At 45.4% G+C, this 19,875-nt stretch overlaps 1 non-coding gene and 1 pseudogene across 1 annotated transcript; one reads left to right on the top strand and one right to left on the bottom strand.

Moving 5' to 3' along the window:
• Nucleotides 1-10,865: 10,865 nt before the first annotated feature.
• trnay-gua (transfer RNA tyrosine (anticodon GUA)) lies at nt 10,866-10,960 on the top strand. The gene is made up of 2 exons: nt 10,866-10,902; nt 10,925-10,960. It is a non-coding gene; the product is annotated as a tRNA-Tyr (tRNA).
• A 4,136-nt stretch (nt 10,961-15,096) lies between these two features.
• LOC137336075 (zinc finger protein 271-like) lies at nt 15,097-17,904 on the bottom strand (annotated as a pseudogene).
• Between the last annotated feature and the right edge of the window lie 1,971 nt (nt 17,905-19,875).

Here is a 19,875-nt window from a genome sequence, read left to right on the forward strand (position 1 = left end):
TTAAAAGGTCTCTCATCAGAGTGAACTCGCTGGTGTGACAAAAGGTGGGATGATCGAGTGAATCTTTTCTTACACACGGAGCAGGTGAACGGCCTCTCCCCAGTGTGAGTGGGTTAGTGTGTCAGCAGATTCCTTTTACGTTTAAACCTCTTCCCAAAGTCGGAACATTTAAAAGGTCTCATCAGTGTGAACTCGCTGGTGTGTCAGCAGGTGGGATGACCGAGTGAATCCCTTAATACACACGGAGCAGATGAACGGTCTCTCCCCAGTGTGAGTGCGATGGTGTTCCAGCAAATTACATTTGCTTTTGAACCTCTTCTCACAGTCAGAACATTTGAAAGGTCCATTATCAGAATGAACTCGCTGGTGTCTCAGCAGGTTGGATGACCAAATGAATAACTTCTCACACACAGAGCAGGAGAATGGTCTCTCCCCAGTGAGAGTGCGCTGGTGTATCAGGAAGTCGTATGACTGAGTGAATCCCTTCCCACACACGGAGCAGGTGAACGGCCTCTCCCCGGTGTGAATGCGTCGATGAATTTCCAGCAGTGAAGGGTAATTGAATCCCTTCCCACAGTCCCCACATTTCCACGGTTTCTCCGTGGTCCGGGTGTCCTTAGTCCAACCTGGAGAGACACATCAGTTGAAGCCTCGTCCACACACAGAACACGTGTACAGTTTCTCCCCGCTGTGAATGGTGTGATGTTTTTTCAGGCTGTGTAACTGGTTAAAGCTCTTTCCACAGTCACTGCACTGGAACACTCTCACTCGGGTGTGTGTGTCTCGGTGCTTTTCCACTCACACCGATGTTTGAAATCTTCTCCCAGAGACAGAACAGACGAACATTTCTCCTTCTGCATTCAAAGGCCGATGATCTTCAGGTCCTGATGAATCGAGTGACTCTGTCAGATTTTGTGTGATGTTTGGTTTGAGTTTCCCTCTGCAAATCCTCCCCTTCTAATACCCTGTAAAAGGAGTTTATAAAAGTCATCACTGTAAATACAGGATAGAAATTCAGAACAGACAATTCTAGATGCTATGGAACATTCTTTCCTCTCTTGATCCCCAAAGCTGTAAATCCCCGTCCCACACACTCTCCCTCCTCCCTGTGCTGCAATCCAAACTCATCGCATCATCTTTCAGTGGCCCTAAACCATGTGTGAAAAGGTGAGAGAGTGAATGAGAGAGTGAAAGTGAGAAAATGATTATGAGAGATTGAATGTGAGTGAGTGAATGTGAGAGAGTGTGAATGTGAGAGAGTGTGAAAGTGAGAGAGTGTGAAAGTGAGAGAGTGTGAAAGTGAGAGAGTGAATGTGAGAGAGTGAATGTGAGAGATTGAAGGTGAGAGAGTGAATGTTAGAGATTGAATGTGAGAGAGTGAATGTGAGAGAGTGAATGTGAGAGAGTGAATGTGAGAGATTGAATGTGAGAGATTGAATGTGAGAGATTGAATGTGAGAGAGTGAATGTGAGAGAGTGAATGTGAGAGAGTGAATGTGAGAGATTGAATGTGAGAGATTGAATGTGAGAGATTGAATGTGAGAGAGTGAATGTGTGAGAGTGAATGTGAGAGAGTGAATGTGAGAGAGTGAATGTGAGAGAGTGTGAATGTGAGAGAGTGAATGTGAGAGATTGAATGTGAGAGAGTGAATGTGAGTGAGTGTGAATGTGAGAGAGTGAATGTGAGAGAGTGAATGTGAGAGAGTGAATGTGAGAGAGTGAATGTGAGAGAGTGTGAATGTGAGAGATTGAATGTGAGAGATTGAATGTGAGAGATTGAATGTGAGAGATTGAATGTGAGAGATTGAATGTGAGAGATTGAATGTGAGAGATTGAATGTGAGAGAGTGAATGTGTGAGAGTGAATGTGAGAGATTGAATGTGAGAGAGTGAATGTGAGAGATTGAATGTGAGAGATTGAATGTGAGAGAGTGAATGTGTGAGAGTGAATGTGAGAGAGTGAATGTGAGAGAGTGAATGTGAGAGAGTGAATGTGAGAGAGTGTGAATGTGAGAGATTGAATGTGAGAGATTGAATGTGAGAGGGTGAATGTGAGTGAGTGTGAGAGAGTGAATGTGTGAGAGTGAATGTGAGAGATTGAATGTGAGAGAGTGAATGTGAGAGAGTGAATGTGAGAGGGTGAATGTGAGAGAGTGAATGTGAGAGAGTGAATGTGAGAGAGTGTGAATGTGAGAGATTGAATGTGAGAGATTGAATGTGAGAGATTGAATGTGAGAGTGTGAATGTGAGAGAGTGAATGTGAGAGATTGAATGTGAGAGATTGAATGTGAGAGTGTGAATGTGAGTGAGTGTGAATGTGAGAGATTGAATGTGAGAGATTGAATGTGAGAGATTGAATGTGAGAGAGTGAATGTGAGTGAGTGAATGTGAGAGATTGAATGTGAGAGAGTGAATGTGAGAGGGTGAATGTGAGAGATTGAATGTGAGAGGGTGAATGTGAGAGGGTGAATGTGAGAGGGTGAATGTGAGAGAGTGAATGTGAGAGAGTGAATGTGAGAGAGTGAATGTGAGAGATTGAATGTGAGAGAGTGAATGTGAGAGATTGAATGTGAGAGTGAATGTGAGAGAGTGAATGTGAGAGAGTGAATGTGAGAGATTGAATGTGAGAGAGTGAATGTGAGTGAGTGTGAATGTGAGAGATTGAATGTGAGAGTGAATGTGAGAGATTGAATGTGAGAGTGAATGTGAGAGAGTGAATGTGAGAGAGTGAATGTGAGAGAATAATTGTGAGAGAGTGAATGTGAGAGTGAATGTGAGAGAGTGAATGTGAGAGAGTGAATGTGAGAGAGTGAATGTGAGAGAGTGAATGTGAGAGAGTGAATGTGAGAGAGTGAATGTGAGAGAGTGAATGTGAGAGAGTGAATGTGAGAGAGTGAATGTGAGAGAGTGAATGTGAGAGAGTGAATGTGAGAGAGTGAATGTGAGAGAGTGAATGTGAGAGAGTGAATGTGAGAGAGTGAATGTGAGAGAGTGAATGTGAGAGAGTGTGAGAGAGTGAGTGTGAGAGAGTGAATGTGAGAGAGTGAATGTGAGAGAGTGAATGTGAGAGAGTGAATGTGAGAGAGTGAATGTGAGAGTGAATGTGAGAGAGTGAATGTGAGAGAGTGAATGTGAGAGAGTGAATGTGAGAGAGTGAATGTGAGAGAGTGAATGTGAGAGAGTGAATGTGAGAGAGTGAGTGTGAGTACAGCAGTGGGCTCGGTGTGGAGAATGAAGTGGGGCAGGTGGAGCATGTTTCAATGGGGCAGCAGTGATCTTAATCTCATTAGGTTTAGAATAGTTACGGAAAAGGACAAGGAACAAACAAATGTGAAAATACTTAACTGGAGGAGGACTAATTCCAGTGAGTTAAAAAGGGATCTTGTCCAGGTGGATTGGAATCAAAAATTGGCAACAAAACAGTAATTGAACAATGGGAGGCCTTGAAGGAGGAGTTGGTTCAGGTACAGAGCAGACAGATCCCCACGGGGGAGAAAGGAAGGGCATCCAAAGCTCGAGCTCCCTGGATGACTAAAGAGATAGAGATTAAAATGAAACAGAAAAAGGAGGCTTGTGATGAATGTAAGGTTCATAATATAGTAGAGAACCAGGCTGAACAAAGAAAGTACAGAGGAGATCTAAAAAAGGGAATAAGAGGTGCAAAGAGAGAGTATGAGAATAGATTGGCGATTAACATAAAAGGGAATCCAAAAGTCTTTTAAAAACATACAAACAGTAAATGGGTAGTGAAAGGAAGGGTGGGGTCGATTAGGGAAATAAAAGATATCTTTTTGTGGAGGCAGAGGGCATGGCTGAGGCACGAAATGAGTACTTTACATCCGTCTTCACCAGAGAAGAGGATTCTGCCATTGTCGCAGTTAAGGAGGAGGTCGTAGTGATACTGGAGACGATAAAAATAGATAAAGAGGAGGTACTTAAAATATTGGTAGTGCTCAAAGTAAAAAAGTCTTTCGGTCCAGATGGGATGCCTCCTAGATTACTGAGTGAAGTAAGGGTGTAGATAGAGGAGGCTCTGACCACAATCTTCCAATCCGCCTTGGATGTGGGAGTGGTGTCTGAGGACTGGAGGATTGCAAGTGTTACACCCCTGTTCAAAAATGTAGGAGAGGGAAAACCCGGCAATTACAGGCCAGTCAACCTAACGTCGGTGGTGGGAAACTTCTAGAGACCAGAATCTGGGACAAAATTAATTCTCACTTGGAAGAACGTGAGTTAATAAATGACAGTCAATATAGATTTGTTAAAAGCAAAATCATGTCTGACTAATTTGATTGAGTTCTTCAATGAAATAATGGAAAGGGTTGATGAGGGTAGTGACTCGATGTTGTGTCCGTGGACATTTAAAAGGCGATTGGTAAAGTACCACCGAATGGACCTGTTGGTAAAATTGAAGCCCATGGCAGCATGGATACAAAATTGGCGGAGAGACAGAATGTGGAGAGCAGTGGTGAACCGTTGTTTTACAGACTGGAAAGAAGTATACAGTGGTGTTCCACAGGGATTGGTATTCGGACCATGCCTCTTTTTGATATATATTGATGACCGAGATGTGTAACAAATGGGGTGCCGCAAGGATCAGTGCTTGGGCCTCAGCTATATACAATATATATCATTGACTTAGATGATGGGACCGAATGTAAAGTATCCAAGTTTGCTGATGATATAAAGCTAGATGGGAAAGTAAGCTGTGAGGAGGGCACAAAGAGTCTGCAAAGGGATATAGACAGGTTAAGTGAGTGGGCAAGAAGGTGGCAGATAGAGTATAATGTGGGGAAATGTGAGGTTATTCACTTTGGTAGGAAGAATAGAAAAACAGAATATTTTTTAAACAGTGAGAAACTATGAAATGTTGGTGTTCAGAGAGATTGGATGTCCTCGTATAAGAAACACCGAACGATAACATGCAGGTACAGCAAGCAATTCGGAAGGCAACTGGAATGTTGGAATTTATTGCAAGGGGGTTGGAGTAGAAGAATAAGGAAGTCTTGTTGCAATTGTACAGGGCTTTGGTGAGACCACACCTGGAGTACAGTGTACAGCTTTGCTCTCCTTATCTAAGGAAGGATATACTTGCCTTAGAGCCGGTGCAGCAAAGGTTCACTAGATTGATTCCTGGGATTAGAGGGTTGTCCTATGAGGAGAGATTGAGTACAATGGGCTAATTCATTCTCTCTGGAGTTTGGAAGAATGAGAGGTGATTTCACTGAAACTTATAAGATTCGGAGAGGGCTTGAGAGGGTCGATACTGAGAGGATGTTTCCCCTGGCTGGACAGTGTAGAACTAGGGGCATAGTCTCAGGATAAGGGGTCGGCCATTTAGGACTGAGAAGAGGAGGAATTTCTTCACTCAGACGGTTGTGAATCTTTGGAATTCTCTACCTCAAAGGGCTGTGAATGGTCAGTCGTTGAGTTAATGCAAGGTTGAGATCGATATATTTATGGACTCTAAGGGAATCAAGGGATATGGGGATCGGGTAGTAAAGTGGAGTTGAGGTCGAAGATCAGCCTTGATCTTATTGAATACAGAGCAGGCTCAAGGGGGTGTACGGCCTACTCCTGCTCCTATTTCTTATGAACCGTCACATGTTCTTCCTCATTTACAGACTCTCCCTGACATTGAATATTTCTCCTTCATTTAGAGACGATTCCTTACCGATCACCATTTCTCCTTCATTTACAGATGCTCCCTGACCGATCACCATTTCTCCTTCATTTACAGATGCTCCCTGACCGATCACCAGTTCCCCTTCATTTACAGACTCCCTGACCTTCACCATTTCTCTTTCATTTGCAGATGCTCCCTGACCGATGCACATTTCTCCATCATTTACAGACGATGCCTGACCGATGACCAATTCTCCTTCATTTACAGATGCGCCCTAACCAATCTCCATTTCACTTTCATTTACAGACGCTGCCTGACCTATCATCATTTCTACTTCATCTGCAGACACTCCCCCACCGATCACCATTTCTCCTTCATCTACAGACGATCCCTGACCAATCACCATTTCTCCTTCATTTACAGACGCTCCCTGACCGAGGACCACTTCTCCTTCATTTACAGATGTTCCCTGACTGATCACCATTTCAACTTCATTTACAGACCCTCCCTGACCGAGGACCACTTCTCCTTCATTTACAGGCGCTCCCTGACCGATCTCCATTTCTCCTTCATTTACAGACGCTCCCTGACCGATCTCCATTTCTCCTTCATTTACAGACGCTCCCTGACCGATCACATTATCCCCTTCATCTACAGACGCTCCCTGACCGTTCACCATTTCTCCTTCATTTACAGACGCTCCCTGACCGTTCACCATTTCTCCTTCATTTACAGACGCTCCCTGACCGATCTCCATTTCTCCTTCATTTACAGACGCTCCCTGACCGTTCACCATTTCTCCTTCATTTACAGACGCTCCCTGATTCGATGAGTCACGAGGTTTGACGCTGACTCTGCGCATGCTCGGAGGCCGCGGGCCGTGTGTTGAGTTTCGGGTCTGATCTAAACCGGAGCCCCCGGAGTGTAGAGAGAGAGAGGAGAATGTTCACTGTTTGATATTCGGGCCCGGGGCCGCACTCGGGGTTTGTGAAGCCCCCGCCCCCTCCCCCGGGGTTTATTAACCCGCTCCCCCCGCCCATCTCTCACCTGTTGCGGACACGATCTCGGCCTCACTCCCCGCCCGCCGCGCATGCTCAGCTCACACTGCCCGGGTGATTGACGGGAGCTCCGGACCAATAGGAAGAGCGGAGAGGGACTGGAGGACCGAGCGGGCGGTTGGTCCTCCAACCAATGGGAGTGTGTGAGGGGCGGGACTTGCGGCACCGAGTGGGCGGGGCTGAGCCCGGATCTCCCTCATTGGCTGAAACTCTGCCTCATTTTGAAAGCTGATTGGTGTGAAACTCTTGGGGAAAACTGGCCCTTTGTGTTGTGGCGAAAAACCGATGGAACCGAGTGGGTGGAGCAAAGATTTCAACATTGGGAATGAAATGGATTAATTCAGGACAGACAGCAGGGATTATTGGAGGGAATAACACAGTGTGGGGATAAAATGCAATGGAGGTTGTGAAGATGGATTGTTAAAAAGTGTTTGAGAAGATGCCGGACAGGAGGCTTGTTGATCAGATTAAAGCTCAGGGTATTAAAGGGAGTGGGTCAGTGTGGATGGGAAGTTGGAGAAAGGGCAGAGTGGTGGTTAATGGATGTTTTTCAGACTGTGGGGATGTAAACAGTGGTGTCCCCCAGGGGCAGTGTTGGGACCATTGCTCTTCTCAATCCAGAGCAATGACCTGGGCTTGGGTACAAGGGCATAAGATCAACATTTCCAGATAACATCAACATAGGGAGCATTAAGAACTGTGAAGAGGAATGTTCGCAACTTCAATGTGACATCGGATCATTAGGAACAGGAGTTGGCCGTTCAGCCCCTCAAGCCTGTTCCACCATTCAGTGAGATGGATGTCAGTGACTGTGGGGTTGGTTTATATCAGACAGGAGGAGATTGATGACAGTGACGGTTGGACTGGTTTATATCAGGCAGGAGGAGATTGCTATCAGTGACTGTGGGGTTGGTTTATATCAGGCAGGAGGAGATTGGTGTCAGTGACTGTGGGGTTGGTTTACATCAGACCGGAGAAGATTGGTGTCAGTGACTGTGGGGTTGGTTTATATCAGGCAGGAGGAGATTGGTGTCAGTGACTGTGGGGTTGGTTTATATCAGGCAGGAGGAGATTGGTGTCAGTGACTGTGGGATTGTTTTATATCAGACAGGAGGAAATTGGTGTCTGTGACTGTTTTTTTTTATCAGACTAGAGGTGATTGATGTCAGTGACTGGGTTACATAAGAACATAAGAAATAGGAGCAGGAGTAGGCCAATCGGCCCCTCGAGCCTGCTCCGCCATTCAATAAGATCATGGCTGATCTGATCCCAACCTCAAATCTAAATTCATGTCCAATTTCCTGCCCTCTCCCCATAACCCCTAATTCTAGGGGTTCTTTACTTCTAGGAAACTGTTTTAAATTTATTTAATGATGTAGCTTCCACAGCTTCCTGGAACTGGAATTAGCCATTTAGCCCCTGAAGCCTGCTCCCCCCATTCAATTGGATCAGGACTAATCTGTATCACAACTCCATTTAATCGCCTTTGTTCCATATCCCTTGCAAACCTCACACAACACAAATCTATCAATCTCAATATTGAAAATTTCAATCGAGCCCCAGCATCCACAGCCTTTCGGGGAAGTGAGTTTGTCATTTCCACTACGCTTTGTGTGAAAAATTGCCACCTTATTTTGCTTGTAAATGACCTAGCTCGAATTTTAAGATTATCAAGAAGGTGGCAGATGGAGTATAATGTGTGGAAATGTGGAATTTTTTTCACTTTGGTAGGAAGAATGGAAAGGGGAATATTTTTTTAAAAGGTGAGAGACTAAGAAATGTTGGTGTTCAGAGAGATTTAGGTGTTCTTGTGCACGGATCACAGAAAGTTAATATGCAGGTGCAGCAAACATTTCGGAAAGCAAATAGTATGTTCGCCTTTATTGCAAGGGGGTTGGAGAATAAAAGTAAGGAAGTCTTGCTGCAATTATATAGGGCTTTGGTGAGACTCACCTGGATTACTGTGTACAGTTTTGGTCTCCTTACCTGAGCAAGTGTATACTTGCCTTAGAGGGGGTGCAACGAAGGTTCATTAGATTGATTCCTGGGATGAGAGGGTTGTTGTATGAGGAGAGATTGAGTAGAATGGCCCTATATTCTCTGGAGTTTAGAAGAATGAGAGGTGATCTCATTGAAACGTCTGAAATTCTGAGAGGGCTTGACAGGGTAGATGCTGAGAGGCTGTTTCCCCTGGCTGGAGAGTCTAGAACTAGGGGGCAAAGTCTCAGGAAAAGGAATCGGCCATTTAGGACTGAGATGAGGAAAAATGTCTTCACTCAGATGGTTGTGAATCTTTGGAATTATCTACCCCAGAGGTCTGTGGATGCTCAGTCGTTGAGTATATACAAGAATGAGATCGAGAGATTTTTGAACACCGAGGGAATCAAGGAATCGGGCAGGAAAGTGGAATTAAGGTAGAAGATCACCGATGTACTTACTGAATGGCAGAGCAGGCTCGAGGATTCTATTTCTTATGCCCTCTTGTTCTGGATTCCTCCTCCAGAAGAAATCATTTCTCTGCATCTATATTATTGAATCCCTTTATTATTTTAAACATCTCGATGAGATCACATCTCAATGTTTTAAACTCATTGGAATTAAATCTCAGTTCATGCAACCCGTCCTCATAATTTAACCCTTTTTGCCCCGGTATCATTCTGGTGAATCTGCACTGTACCTTTTCTAAGGCCGATTGATCTCTCTCTCGGTTCGGTGCCCAGTTCTCCAGATGGGGTCTGACCAAGGTTCTTTACAACTGAAGCATCACTTCTGTATTCCAACCCCACTCAAGATAAAGGTCAACATTAAATTAGACTTGTTGATTATTGTCAAGATTTGTAAGGAATTTGCAAAGGATTCGAGGGGATCTGAGAGTTGGGATTTTTCTTTATTCTGTCCACTCAAAGAGTTTGATAACAGACTTACTCCTTTGAATTTAGTGCTGGATTATTGGGCCGTGATGTGTTTACTTGTTTGTATTTTGTTAAATACATTTGCTGAGTGTATTTAAATTGAAGACGAGATTCCCAGGCCTGATGCTCTATTCACACATCGAAGGTGAGAGAGATGCTGTGGGACACACGATAAGTCCAGGAGCTGAAAGTGATTCACAGACTGGGTTTTGTGTTTAGTGATCCCGGGTACATTACCGATACCTTCCCTGGATCCCAAGGCTGGGAGAGGCACTCAGGAAGGACCGGGGAACTGGGACTTGGCCATGAGAGTAATTGAAGATATGAGAACTGAAATAATCTGAAGTGAGAAAGGAGAAAATGCAGAATAATCGGTAATTAGGACATCAATTAGTCTCTTATCTTGAAATCATCAAGTAATTGACCCATTCTGTTTGAAACAAAGTTGATTTATTTGATATATATCCAGAATATTGAATTTCAGCCCAGTTACAGCGGTTATTAACATCATCAGAAACAAATCCCAACTTCCAGAATGAAGTTCTGCTGCTGAAACTCTCATCTTAGCCTTTGTTTACCTCTGGACTCGACTATTCCAATGCTCTCCAGGCCCGGCCTTCCACTTTACACCCTCCGTAAACTTGAACCCACAATCTCCAGATCAATAATCAGTCACATTATTCATTGTGTCACTGGCCCAGGCTGTGGAGAACACAGAGCAGCTCACACTCCCACAGCACTGCGGTATGAGCAGGTACTGAGTCAGCCTCAGTCATGAGCACTGGAATCCACGAGTCCGGGTGTGTCAAAGGAGCACGGTGAACAATCACCAAAGTGAAACATTTTGCCGCTTCCCTTCCATACCTCAGCTGGTCAAGTGACAAGACTGTCGTGGAAAATAAGATAAAGTCATCCTTACGTCATTTGTTCAATTCCTGCTCGAAGGAGTACGTGTGCTTTTGCAATAAGCAGCAATTAGTTCAAGGTCGCTCTCTTAACTTCACACGCACCTTCCAGATTAACATGTTGCTATGAAGGCACAGGACGCCTCTTTTCCTTTCTCAAACTTCAGAACTTTCTGTGTCTGCCCAAACAAGGCTGTTTTGCCTCTGCTCACCAGCAGGGAGTGCTTTTGAGCAGCAATACTTCAAAACACTCAGCTCTCGCTCTCAGGCAAAAGAAGTCTTCGATCAGCACCGGACTGCACGAGTCTGAACATGTCAACAGGCGCACGGTGAACAATCACCAAAGACAATTCTTTCTATCGCTTCCCTTCGATAGCTCAGCTGGTAGAGCGGAGGACTGTAGTGAATTAAACCAAAATAAAGTCATCTTTAGGTCGCTGGTTCAATTCCGGCTCGAAGGAGTGAGTGTGCTTTTGGAATAAGCAGCAATTACCTCAAGGTCGCTCTCTGAACTTTAACGGCAGTTTGCAGATTAACATGTTGCCACTGAGTCACAGGACACCACTTTTCCTTTCTCAAACCTTAAAGTTTTCTGTTTCTGCCCGAGCACGGCTGTTTCACTCGAGCATTTCCCTCTGCTCACCAGCAGGGAGTGCCTTTGAGCAGCAACACTTCAAATCGCCCTCAATTTCAGGCAAAAAAGGTCTTCGATCAGTCAGTCAGTCAGGGCTCACGCTGCTCCCTCAAGCTCGGGCGGCTGTTGCTTTCCAGTGACCTCATCTTCCTTCCGCAGGCTCGGGCTCTTCTCAGCATCATTCATCATTACTGTGGCTTCCCGTTCTGCTGTTCCTCACTTGCTGATGCTCGACACCGCCGATTGGAGCAAAGTATTTAATATATTCAGGGAGCGGCAACCCAAGGCAAGATTTCTCTGCTGGTCGTGGAGCAGCTTGGAGGCGAGTGCGAGGCGGGAACTGTGAAGGACGATTTACAAACAGCAAACGAGGAATTAGCTCAACTGGCAGAGCGCTCACTTGGCATGTGAGAAGTAGCGGGATCGTTGATTATATTCTCCACTCACCGTTTGTCTTGATGCAATTAGACAGAAAGAAGTGTTGTCAGCGAGTCCATAGCCCATGTACTTCCTAAACTTTACTGTGTGTTTGAGTACAGAGAGGTCAAGGGGCAGAACATCTTTTGATGGGCTGCAGTCAGCAAAAGTTCTTGATTTTGCTCTGCACCAAAGATGGAAAGATGAGGTGAGAGATGGAAAAAAAGCTTCGTCATCCCTGATACCTTCTCTGAAGTTTGAATTCAGGACCCTCAGATTATGACACTGATGCACTGCTTGCTGCACTAAGAAGGCACTTACCAGGTCTGGAGCCAGGCAGCACCACCAAGTTGGACAGTTTGCAAGGTATTGAAAGCAATAAAATAATGTACAGTTTGCAAAAAAATTCCCAAACCAAGTAGGAATCGAACCTCTTGTTTTCTAATCCATAATCATATGCGTTATCCATTGCACCACTAGTCACAATTATAGTGAGGAAGTAGCATTGTGAGGCAGTGAGCATGGCAGAGGTACTAAATAAATACTTTCCATCTGTCTTCACCAAGGAAGAAGATGCTGCCAGAATGTCAGTAAAGGAAGATGTAGTTGAGATACTGGATTGGCTAAAAATTCATAAAGAGGAGGTACTTGAAAGGCTGGCTGGACTTAAAGTAGAAACGTCACCTGGTCCGGATGGGATGCATCCTCGGTTAGTGAGGGAAGTAACGGTGGAAATTGCAGAGGTACTGGCCATAATCTTCCAAACATCCATGGATAAGGGGGTGATGCCAGAGGACTGGAGAATTGCAAATGTTACACCATTGTTCAAGAAAGAGTGAAAGATAAAACCCAGCGTCTACAGACCAGTCAGTTTAACCTCGGTAGTGGGGAAAGTTCTAGCAATGATAATCCAGGATAGAATTAGCAGTCACTTGGACAAGGATGAGGGAAAGCCAGCACGTATTTGTTAAAGACAAATCGTGTTTAACGAACTTGATACAGTTTTTTGAGAAGGTAACAGAGAGGGTCGATGAGGGCAATGCAGTTGATGTGGTGTGCATGGACTTCCAAAAGGCGTTTGATAAAGTGCCGCATAATGGGCTTGTCATCAAGAATGAAGCCCATGGAATAAAAGGGGCAGCAGCAGCATGGATACAGAATTGGCTAAATAACAGGAAACAGAATGTAGTGGTGAACGGTTGTTGTTCGGAATGGAGGGAGGTGTACAGTGGTGTTCCCCAGGGGTCGGTACTGGGACCACTGCTTTCCTTGATATACATTAATGACTTGGACTTGGGTATACAGGGCACAATTTCCAAATTCTTGCTACCAAAATGCTCCACTTCACTAACATCTGCATTAAAATTCATTGGCCAATTATACACCCATTTTACAAGTTTATCAATTAATTTTGTATTTGGTCGCAATCTTCATTAATATTATCTAAACTCCACCCCACCCGCCAATCTGGTGTCATCTGTAAATTTTGAAATTGTACTTCCGATTCCCGAGACCAAATTGTTTATGTGAATTGTGAACAGTGGTCCCAGAACCAATCCTTGTGGAACATCACTTTCCACCTTACACAGTGTGAGTCGCTACAATTAACCCCTGCTATCTGTTTTAGAGCAGTAGTCAAGAGAAACTTCTTTACATAGGGAGTAGGCAGTCTGTGGAATTCACTTCCACGGTTAGTGTTTGGGTCACACAGTTCTGTAATGACAAGTGGTCCTCATGTTTTTATCCAAGACAGGCCTCAGCCCAGTCATTTACTCCAAATGTTGGTGCAATAGTTCAAGCTCAGAGGCGCCAGGTATCGGGAGCAGCAGCAGCAGTAAACAACAACTAAATGTACGTAAGTAACAATGTAGTTCATCTTCATCTATTTCCAGTTTAATAACTTTTGCTGAATGTGGTCCAGGCCAAGTGTCATGATATCGGGTCAGGTTCACCATAGGAAATGAGTTTGACACCCCTGAGATAGACAATGTGAACAGGATTACCCTCATCCACTAACCCAGCAACTTCTTCAAAAAACTCAAGCAAGTTTGTGAGACACGACCTTCTTTCCCAGAAGCCATGTTGAGTATCTCGAATGGCTCCTTCTCTTTCCCCATGATCATAAACAGCATCTCTTAGGATCCCTTCAAGCATCTTCCCTCAGATCAATGTCACACTGATGGGCCTGTCATTCCCCTGGCTCTGATTTGTCCCCTTTAATGAAAATGGGAACTACGTGAGCTACCTTCCAATCTCAGGGGACAATCCCTGACTCTATTGAGCTGTTGAAGATACAGGCAAGGGGCTCACAGAGCACCCGTCCCATCTCTTTAAACACCCGGGGGTGGATATCATCTGGACCTGGAGCACAAAGTATTTTGAGATTTCATATTTTATCCAAGATGACATCCCTTTCTATTTTAATATTTATGATGTTATTGTCGACAGCACATCCCACAGCTGGAATCTGAGCATCATCCACAGGAATGTAGGCTGATGAGAAATAGTCATTTAACAGCTCTGCCATAGCCCGGGAATCTGTCCTGAACTGTCTTTCAGTGGCCCTAAAACCATCTTTAATGGTCTTCTGACTCCTGACGTAGCTGGAAAGACGTTTGCTATTATTCCCACAATTGGGCACCATCTTCTTTTCCAAAGATCTCTGAGCTTCTCAAAAGGCTGCTTGTGTCTCCCTCGATTGTGGGTGATATTTGTCCCAATTCTCCTGTAAACTGAATTCATCCTGTTCCGACCTGGGTTAAATGTAAGACAGTTCAGGGAGTCGGGAATCATTCACCCCGAGACCCACACTGAGAGGTAAAACCCCAGACGGTTCCTTAGTAAGGATTCCTCTGGTACCTCAGCATATATTTATCAGGATACTGAAACGCTGCTTTCTTACAGTCCACTCCTGGAGGCCCCACTCCCTGAGCCTGCAAACTTCAGCAGGGTCAGTGGTGGAGTTCCGCAGTGGGAGTGATCCCAGAGTAACTGTCGGGATCGCCCCCACCCTGTGGATGGTCCGGGTCGTGTATTTTTAGTGATCCTGGTGTCTAACACGCACACATCAATAAAACTGTGAATTCTGGAAACACACTGCAGGTCCTTCTTTATCTGCGAATGACTGTTGTATAATTGTACCAGCAGTTAACAGGCTCCTGTGAACTCCTCCGTCTGCTGTTTTAACGCAGACTTTAACTCACTTATTTTTAACAGGTTTATTTTAAATGAGTTAACGCCTGCCTTAAATGGTAGACTCAGGACTGTCACTCAAACAGGTGAAATCTTCATAGAATAATTACCACTGTCATTTTTAGACTGGACGCCGCACGGTGACTTTGCTGTCAGTGAAGAGAGATGAGAAAGACCAAAGTGCCGTTTGCCCCTCTCAGTGTGGCCCTGAAGGACTGTGTCCAGGCTGAAGTTCTGCTCCCCCCGGACGATCCTCCCCCCAGATTGTCCTTTCTGAGCTCCAGACAGGTGATGCTAAACACTCAGGTGGGAAAGACCAAAATCTACAACAAGGGTTTAAAATAACGCTGATTTATTTTACAGATATCTTGAATATTAAACTCCAGCCCAGTTATTGGGATTATTAACATCAGCAGAAACAAACCCCAACTGTCAGAATGAACATGGTTCAGTCCTGGATGGGATTAACAGCAGAATCCAACCCCTGCAGTCATATGTGAACTCGCTGGTGTCTCAGCACGTGTGATGACTGAGTGAATCCCTTCCCACACACGGAGCAGGTGAACAGTCTCTCCCCAATGGGCGTGAGTTGATGTGTCAGCAGTTCATTTCTGCTTTTAAAGCTCTTCTCACAGTCAGTGAATTAACAGGTCACTCAATAGTGTGAACAAGTTGATGTCTCAGAAGGTGGGATGAATGAGTGAATCCCTTCCCACACACAGAGCAGGTGAACAGTCTCTCCCAAGTGTGAGTGTGTTGGTGTTTCAGGAGATCATTTGTGCTTTTATATCTCTTCTCACAGTCAGAACATTTAAAAGGTCTCTCATCAGAGTGAACTCGCTGGTGTCTCAGAAGGTGGGATGACCGAGTAAATCTCTTCCTACACACGGAGCAGGTGAACGGCCTCTCCCCAGTGTGAGTGCGTCGATGTCTCCACAGTTCGTATCTGCTTTTAGAGCTCATCTCACAGTCAGAACATTTAAAAGGTCTCTCCCCACAGTGAATTCGCTGGTGCGTCAGCAGTTCGGATGAAATAGTGAATCCCTTCCCTCACACGGAGCAGGTGAACGGCCTCTCCCCAGTGTGAGTACGTTGGTGTGTCCGCAGATTCCTTTTGCTTTTAAACATCTTCCCACAGTCAGAACATTTAAAAGGTCTCTTATCAGTGTGAACTTGCTGGTGTCTCAGCAGGTTGGATGAATGAGTAAATTGCTTCTTACACACAGAGCAGGTGAACGGCCTCTCCCCAGTGTGAACTCGCTGGTGTGACAGAAGGTGGGATGACCGAGTAAATCTCTTCTTACACACGGAGCAGGAGAACGGCCTCTCCCCAGTGTGAGCGATTTTGTGTCTCAGCAGATTCCTTTTGCTTTTAAACCTCTTCTCACAGTCAGAACATTTAAAAGGTCTCTCATCAGAGTGAACTCGCTGGTGTCTCAGCAGGTTGGATGACTGAGTGAATCTCTTCCCGCACACAGAGCAGGAGAACGGCCTCTCCTCTGTGTGAACTCGCTGGTGTGACAGAAGGTGGGATGACCGAGTGAATCTCTTCTTACACACAGAGCAGGAGAATGGCCTCTCTTCAGTGTGAACTCGCTGGTGTATCAGCAGGGTGGATGACTGAGTGAATCTCTTCTTACACACGGAACAGGAGAACGGCCTCTCCCCAGTGTGAACTCGCCGGTGTGACAAAAGGTGCGATGACTGAGTGAATCTCTTCCCACACACGGTGCAGATGAACGGTCTCTCCCCAGTGTGAATTCGCCGGTGTGCCAGCAGGTGGGATGACTGAGTAAATCTCTTCTTACACACGGAGCACATGAACGGCCTCTTCCCAGTGTCACTGTGTTGATGTCTCAGAAGTTTGTTTATGCTTTTAAAACTCTTCCCACAGTCAGAGCATTTAAAAGGTCTCTCATCGGAGTGAACTCGCTGGTGTATCAGCAAGTGGGAAGACCGAGTAAATCCCTTCTTACACATGGAGCAGGAGAACGGCCTCTCCCCAGTGTGACTGCGTCGATGAGTTTCCAGCTCTGATGGGTAATTGAATCCCTTCCCACAGTCCCCACATTTCCACGGTTTCTCCGTGGTCCGGGTGTCCTTGTGTCTCTCCAGGTCCACACACAGAACACGTGTACGGTTTCTCCCCACTGTGAATGGTGCGATGTTTTTTCAGACTATGTAACTGGTTAAAGCTCTTTCCACAGTCAGTGCACTGGAACACTCTCACTCGGGTGTGTGTGTCTCGGTGCTTTTCCACTCACACTGATGTTTGAAATCTTCTCTCAGACAGAACAGAGAAACATTTCTCCTTCCACATTCAAAGGCCGATGATATTCAGGTCCTCATGAATCGAGTGATTCTGTCAGATCTTGACATGATCTTTGGTTTGAGTTTCCCTCTGCAAATCCTCCCCTTCAAATACCCTGTAAAAGGAGTTTATAAAAATTATCACTGTAAGTACAGGATAGAAATTCAGTTCAGATAACTCTACTTTCTATAGAACATTCTTACCTCTCTCATTCCTCAAAGCTGTAAATCCCCGTCCAACACACTCTCCCTCCTCCCTGTGCTGAAATCCAAACCCATCGCATCATCTTTCAGTGGCCTTATATAATGAGTGAAAGCGTGAGAGCGTGAAAGATTGAATGTGAGAGAGTGAGAGTGTGAGTGTGAGAGAGTGAATGTGAGAGAGTGAACGTGAGAGAGTGAACGTGAGAGAAGCAGTGGGCTCGGTGTGGAGAATGAAGTGGGGCAGGTGGAGCATGTTTCAGTGGGGCAGCAGTGATCATAATTTCATTAGGTTTAGAACAGTTATGGAAAAGGACAGGGGACAGTCAAATGTGAAAATTCTTAACTGGAGGAGGGCTAATTCCAGTGAGTTAAAAAGGGATCTTGTCCAGGTGGATTGGAATCAAAAATTGGCAACAAAACAGTAATTGAACAATGGGAGGCCTTGAAGGAGGAGTGGGTTTGAGTACAGAGCAGACAGATCCCCACGAGAAGAAAAGGAACGGCTGGAGCTCCCTGGATGACTGAAGGTACAGAGATCACCTTCATTTACAGACGCTCCCTGACCGATCACCATTTACAGACGCTCCCTGAGAAGTCCCAGTTTACACCGCGCATGCGCGGGTCCGCGGCCTTTAGTTCAGAGTTGGTCCGGAGCGAAACGGGAGAAACCGGAAACCGGCGGGTAGTGAGGGGGGATAATGTTCACTGTTTTATATTCGGGTCTGGGGCCGCACTCGGGGTTTGTGAAGCCTGAGCCTGGGCCTGAGCCCGGACCCGGGCCCCGGGGTTTATTGATCCTCTTGCTCCGATCCTCTCACCTGCACCGAACGCGCTCCTCCCGCAGCCTCGACTGGCCGCGCATGCTCAGGACACACTGCCCGATAATGAGTCACTACTGCGCCTGCGCCCTGTGCTCCACTGATTCAGATAGGGCACAATCTGTACTGCGATGCATGCTGGGTGATGCCGCCGCCATTGCTTGTCTCGTAATACGTTGCCGAAAAGCAAAGACATTGGAAGCAGGGAGAGCGCGTTTGGACCAAGGACAATAAAATAAACTGAAACCCCAGCCCTTCGTGCCATTTAAACCGGCACAAACACACGGCATAGAAGCCCCCTCCCCCCACTTTGGTGAAATCCAGAAAGAAAAATTTTCGGTAACTTTAATTAATTTCGTTTTATTGTTGCAACTGACGGGTTCAATTAATGTTTATTTTCCAACTGCAACTCAGGACCGTCAGTTTCACCATCAACCCCGCCCTGGTGATTAAGGAGAGATCCGGACCAATAGGAGCAGCAGGAATTTATAGGAATTTCCTTTAACGAGTGGGGTGCCGCAGGGATCAGTGCTGGGGTCTCAACTATTTACAATATATATTAATGGCTTGGATGAAGGAACAGAGTGTCTTGTGGCCAAATTTGTTGATGATACAAAGATAGGTGGAAAAGCAAGTTGCGATAAGGACTCAAAGTGTCTGTAAAGAGATATTGACAGGTTAAGCGGATGGGCAAAAATTTGGTAGATGGAATATAATGTGAAGTCATCCACTTTGGGAGGAAAAATAAAAAAGCAAAATATTATTTGAATGGAGAAATACTTCAAAATGCTGCAGTACAGAGGGATCTGGGTGTCCTCGTACATGAAACATAAAAAGTCAACATAAAAGTGCAGCAGGTAATCCAGAAGGCAAACGGAATATTGGCCTTTACTTCTAGAAGGATGGACTATAAAAGCAGGGAAGTCATGCTACAACTGTACAGGGTGCTGGTGAAACCACATCTGGAGTACTGCGTACAGTTCTGGTGTACCTTATTTAAGGAAGGGCATATTGCATTGGAGGCAGTCCAGAGAAGGTTCACTCGGTTGATTCCGGGGATGGAAGGGTTGTCTTATGAGGAAAGATTGATCAGGTTGGGTCTATAATCATTGGAGTTTAGAAGAATGAGAGGAGATGCTGAGAGGTTGTTACCCCTCATGGGGGAATCTAAAACTAGGGGGCATAGTCTCAGAATAAGGGGTCGCTCGTTTGAGACGGAAATGAGGAAGAAGTTCTTCTCCCAGGGGGGTTGTGAATCTTTGCAATTCTCTACCCCATAAAGCTGTGGAGGCTGAGTCATTGAATACATTCAAGGCTGAGTTAGACAAATTTTTGATTCGCAAGGGAGTCAAAGGAAATGGGGAAAGGGCGGGTAAGTGAAGTTGAGATAAACATCAGATCAGCCATGATCTCAAATGGCAGAGCAGGCTCGAGGGGCCGAATGGCCTGCTCCTGCTCCTATCTCTTATGATCTTATGGCCTTATGATAAATTGACTGGAGGGATGAGCGGACAGTTGGTCGTACCGGGGCATCAGCTTTTTACTATATGCATAAATGAGGCAAATGAAGAAATAGAGAGCCATATATCCAAGTTTGTCGACGACACCAAGTTCGGTGGCACAGTGAGTAATGTAGATGGGAGCATAAAGTTGCAAAGGGAAATTGATAGATGAAGTGAGTTGGTAAAATTGTGGCAGATGGAGTTACATAGAATTACATAGAATGTACATCACAGAAACAGGCAATTCGGCCCAACTAGACTATGCCGGTGTTTATGCTGCAGACGGGCCTCCTCCAACC

The sequence above is a fragment of the Heptranchias perlo genome, chromosome 20 (assembly GCF_035084215.1).
Source record: "Heptranchias perlo isolate sHepPer1 chromosome 20, sHepPer1.hap1, whole genome shotgun sequence".
Lineage (NCBI taxonomy): Eukaryota > Metazoa > Chordata > Chondrichthyes > Hexanchiformes > Hexanchidae > Heptranchias > Heptranchias perlo.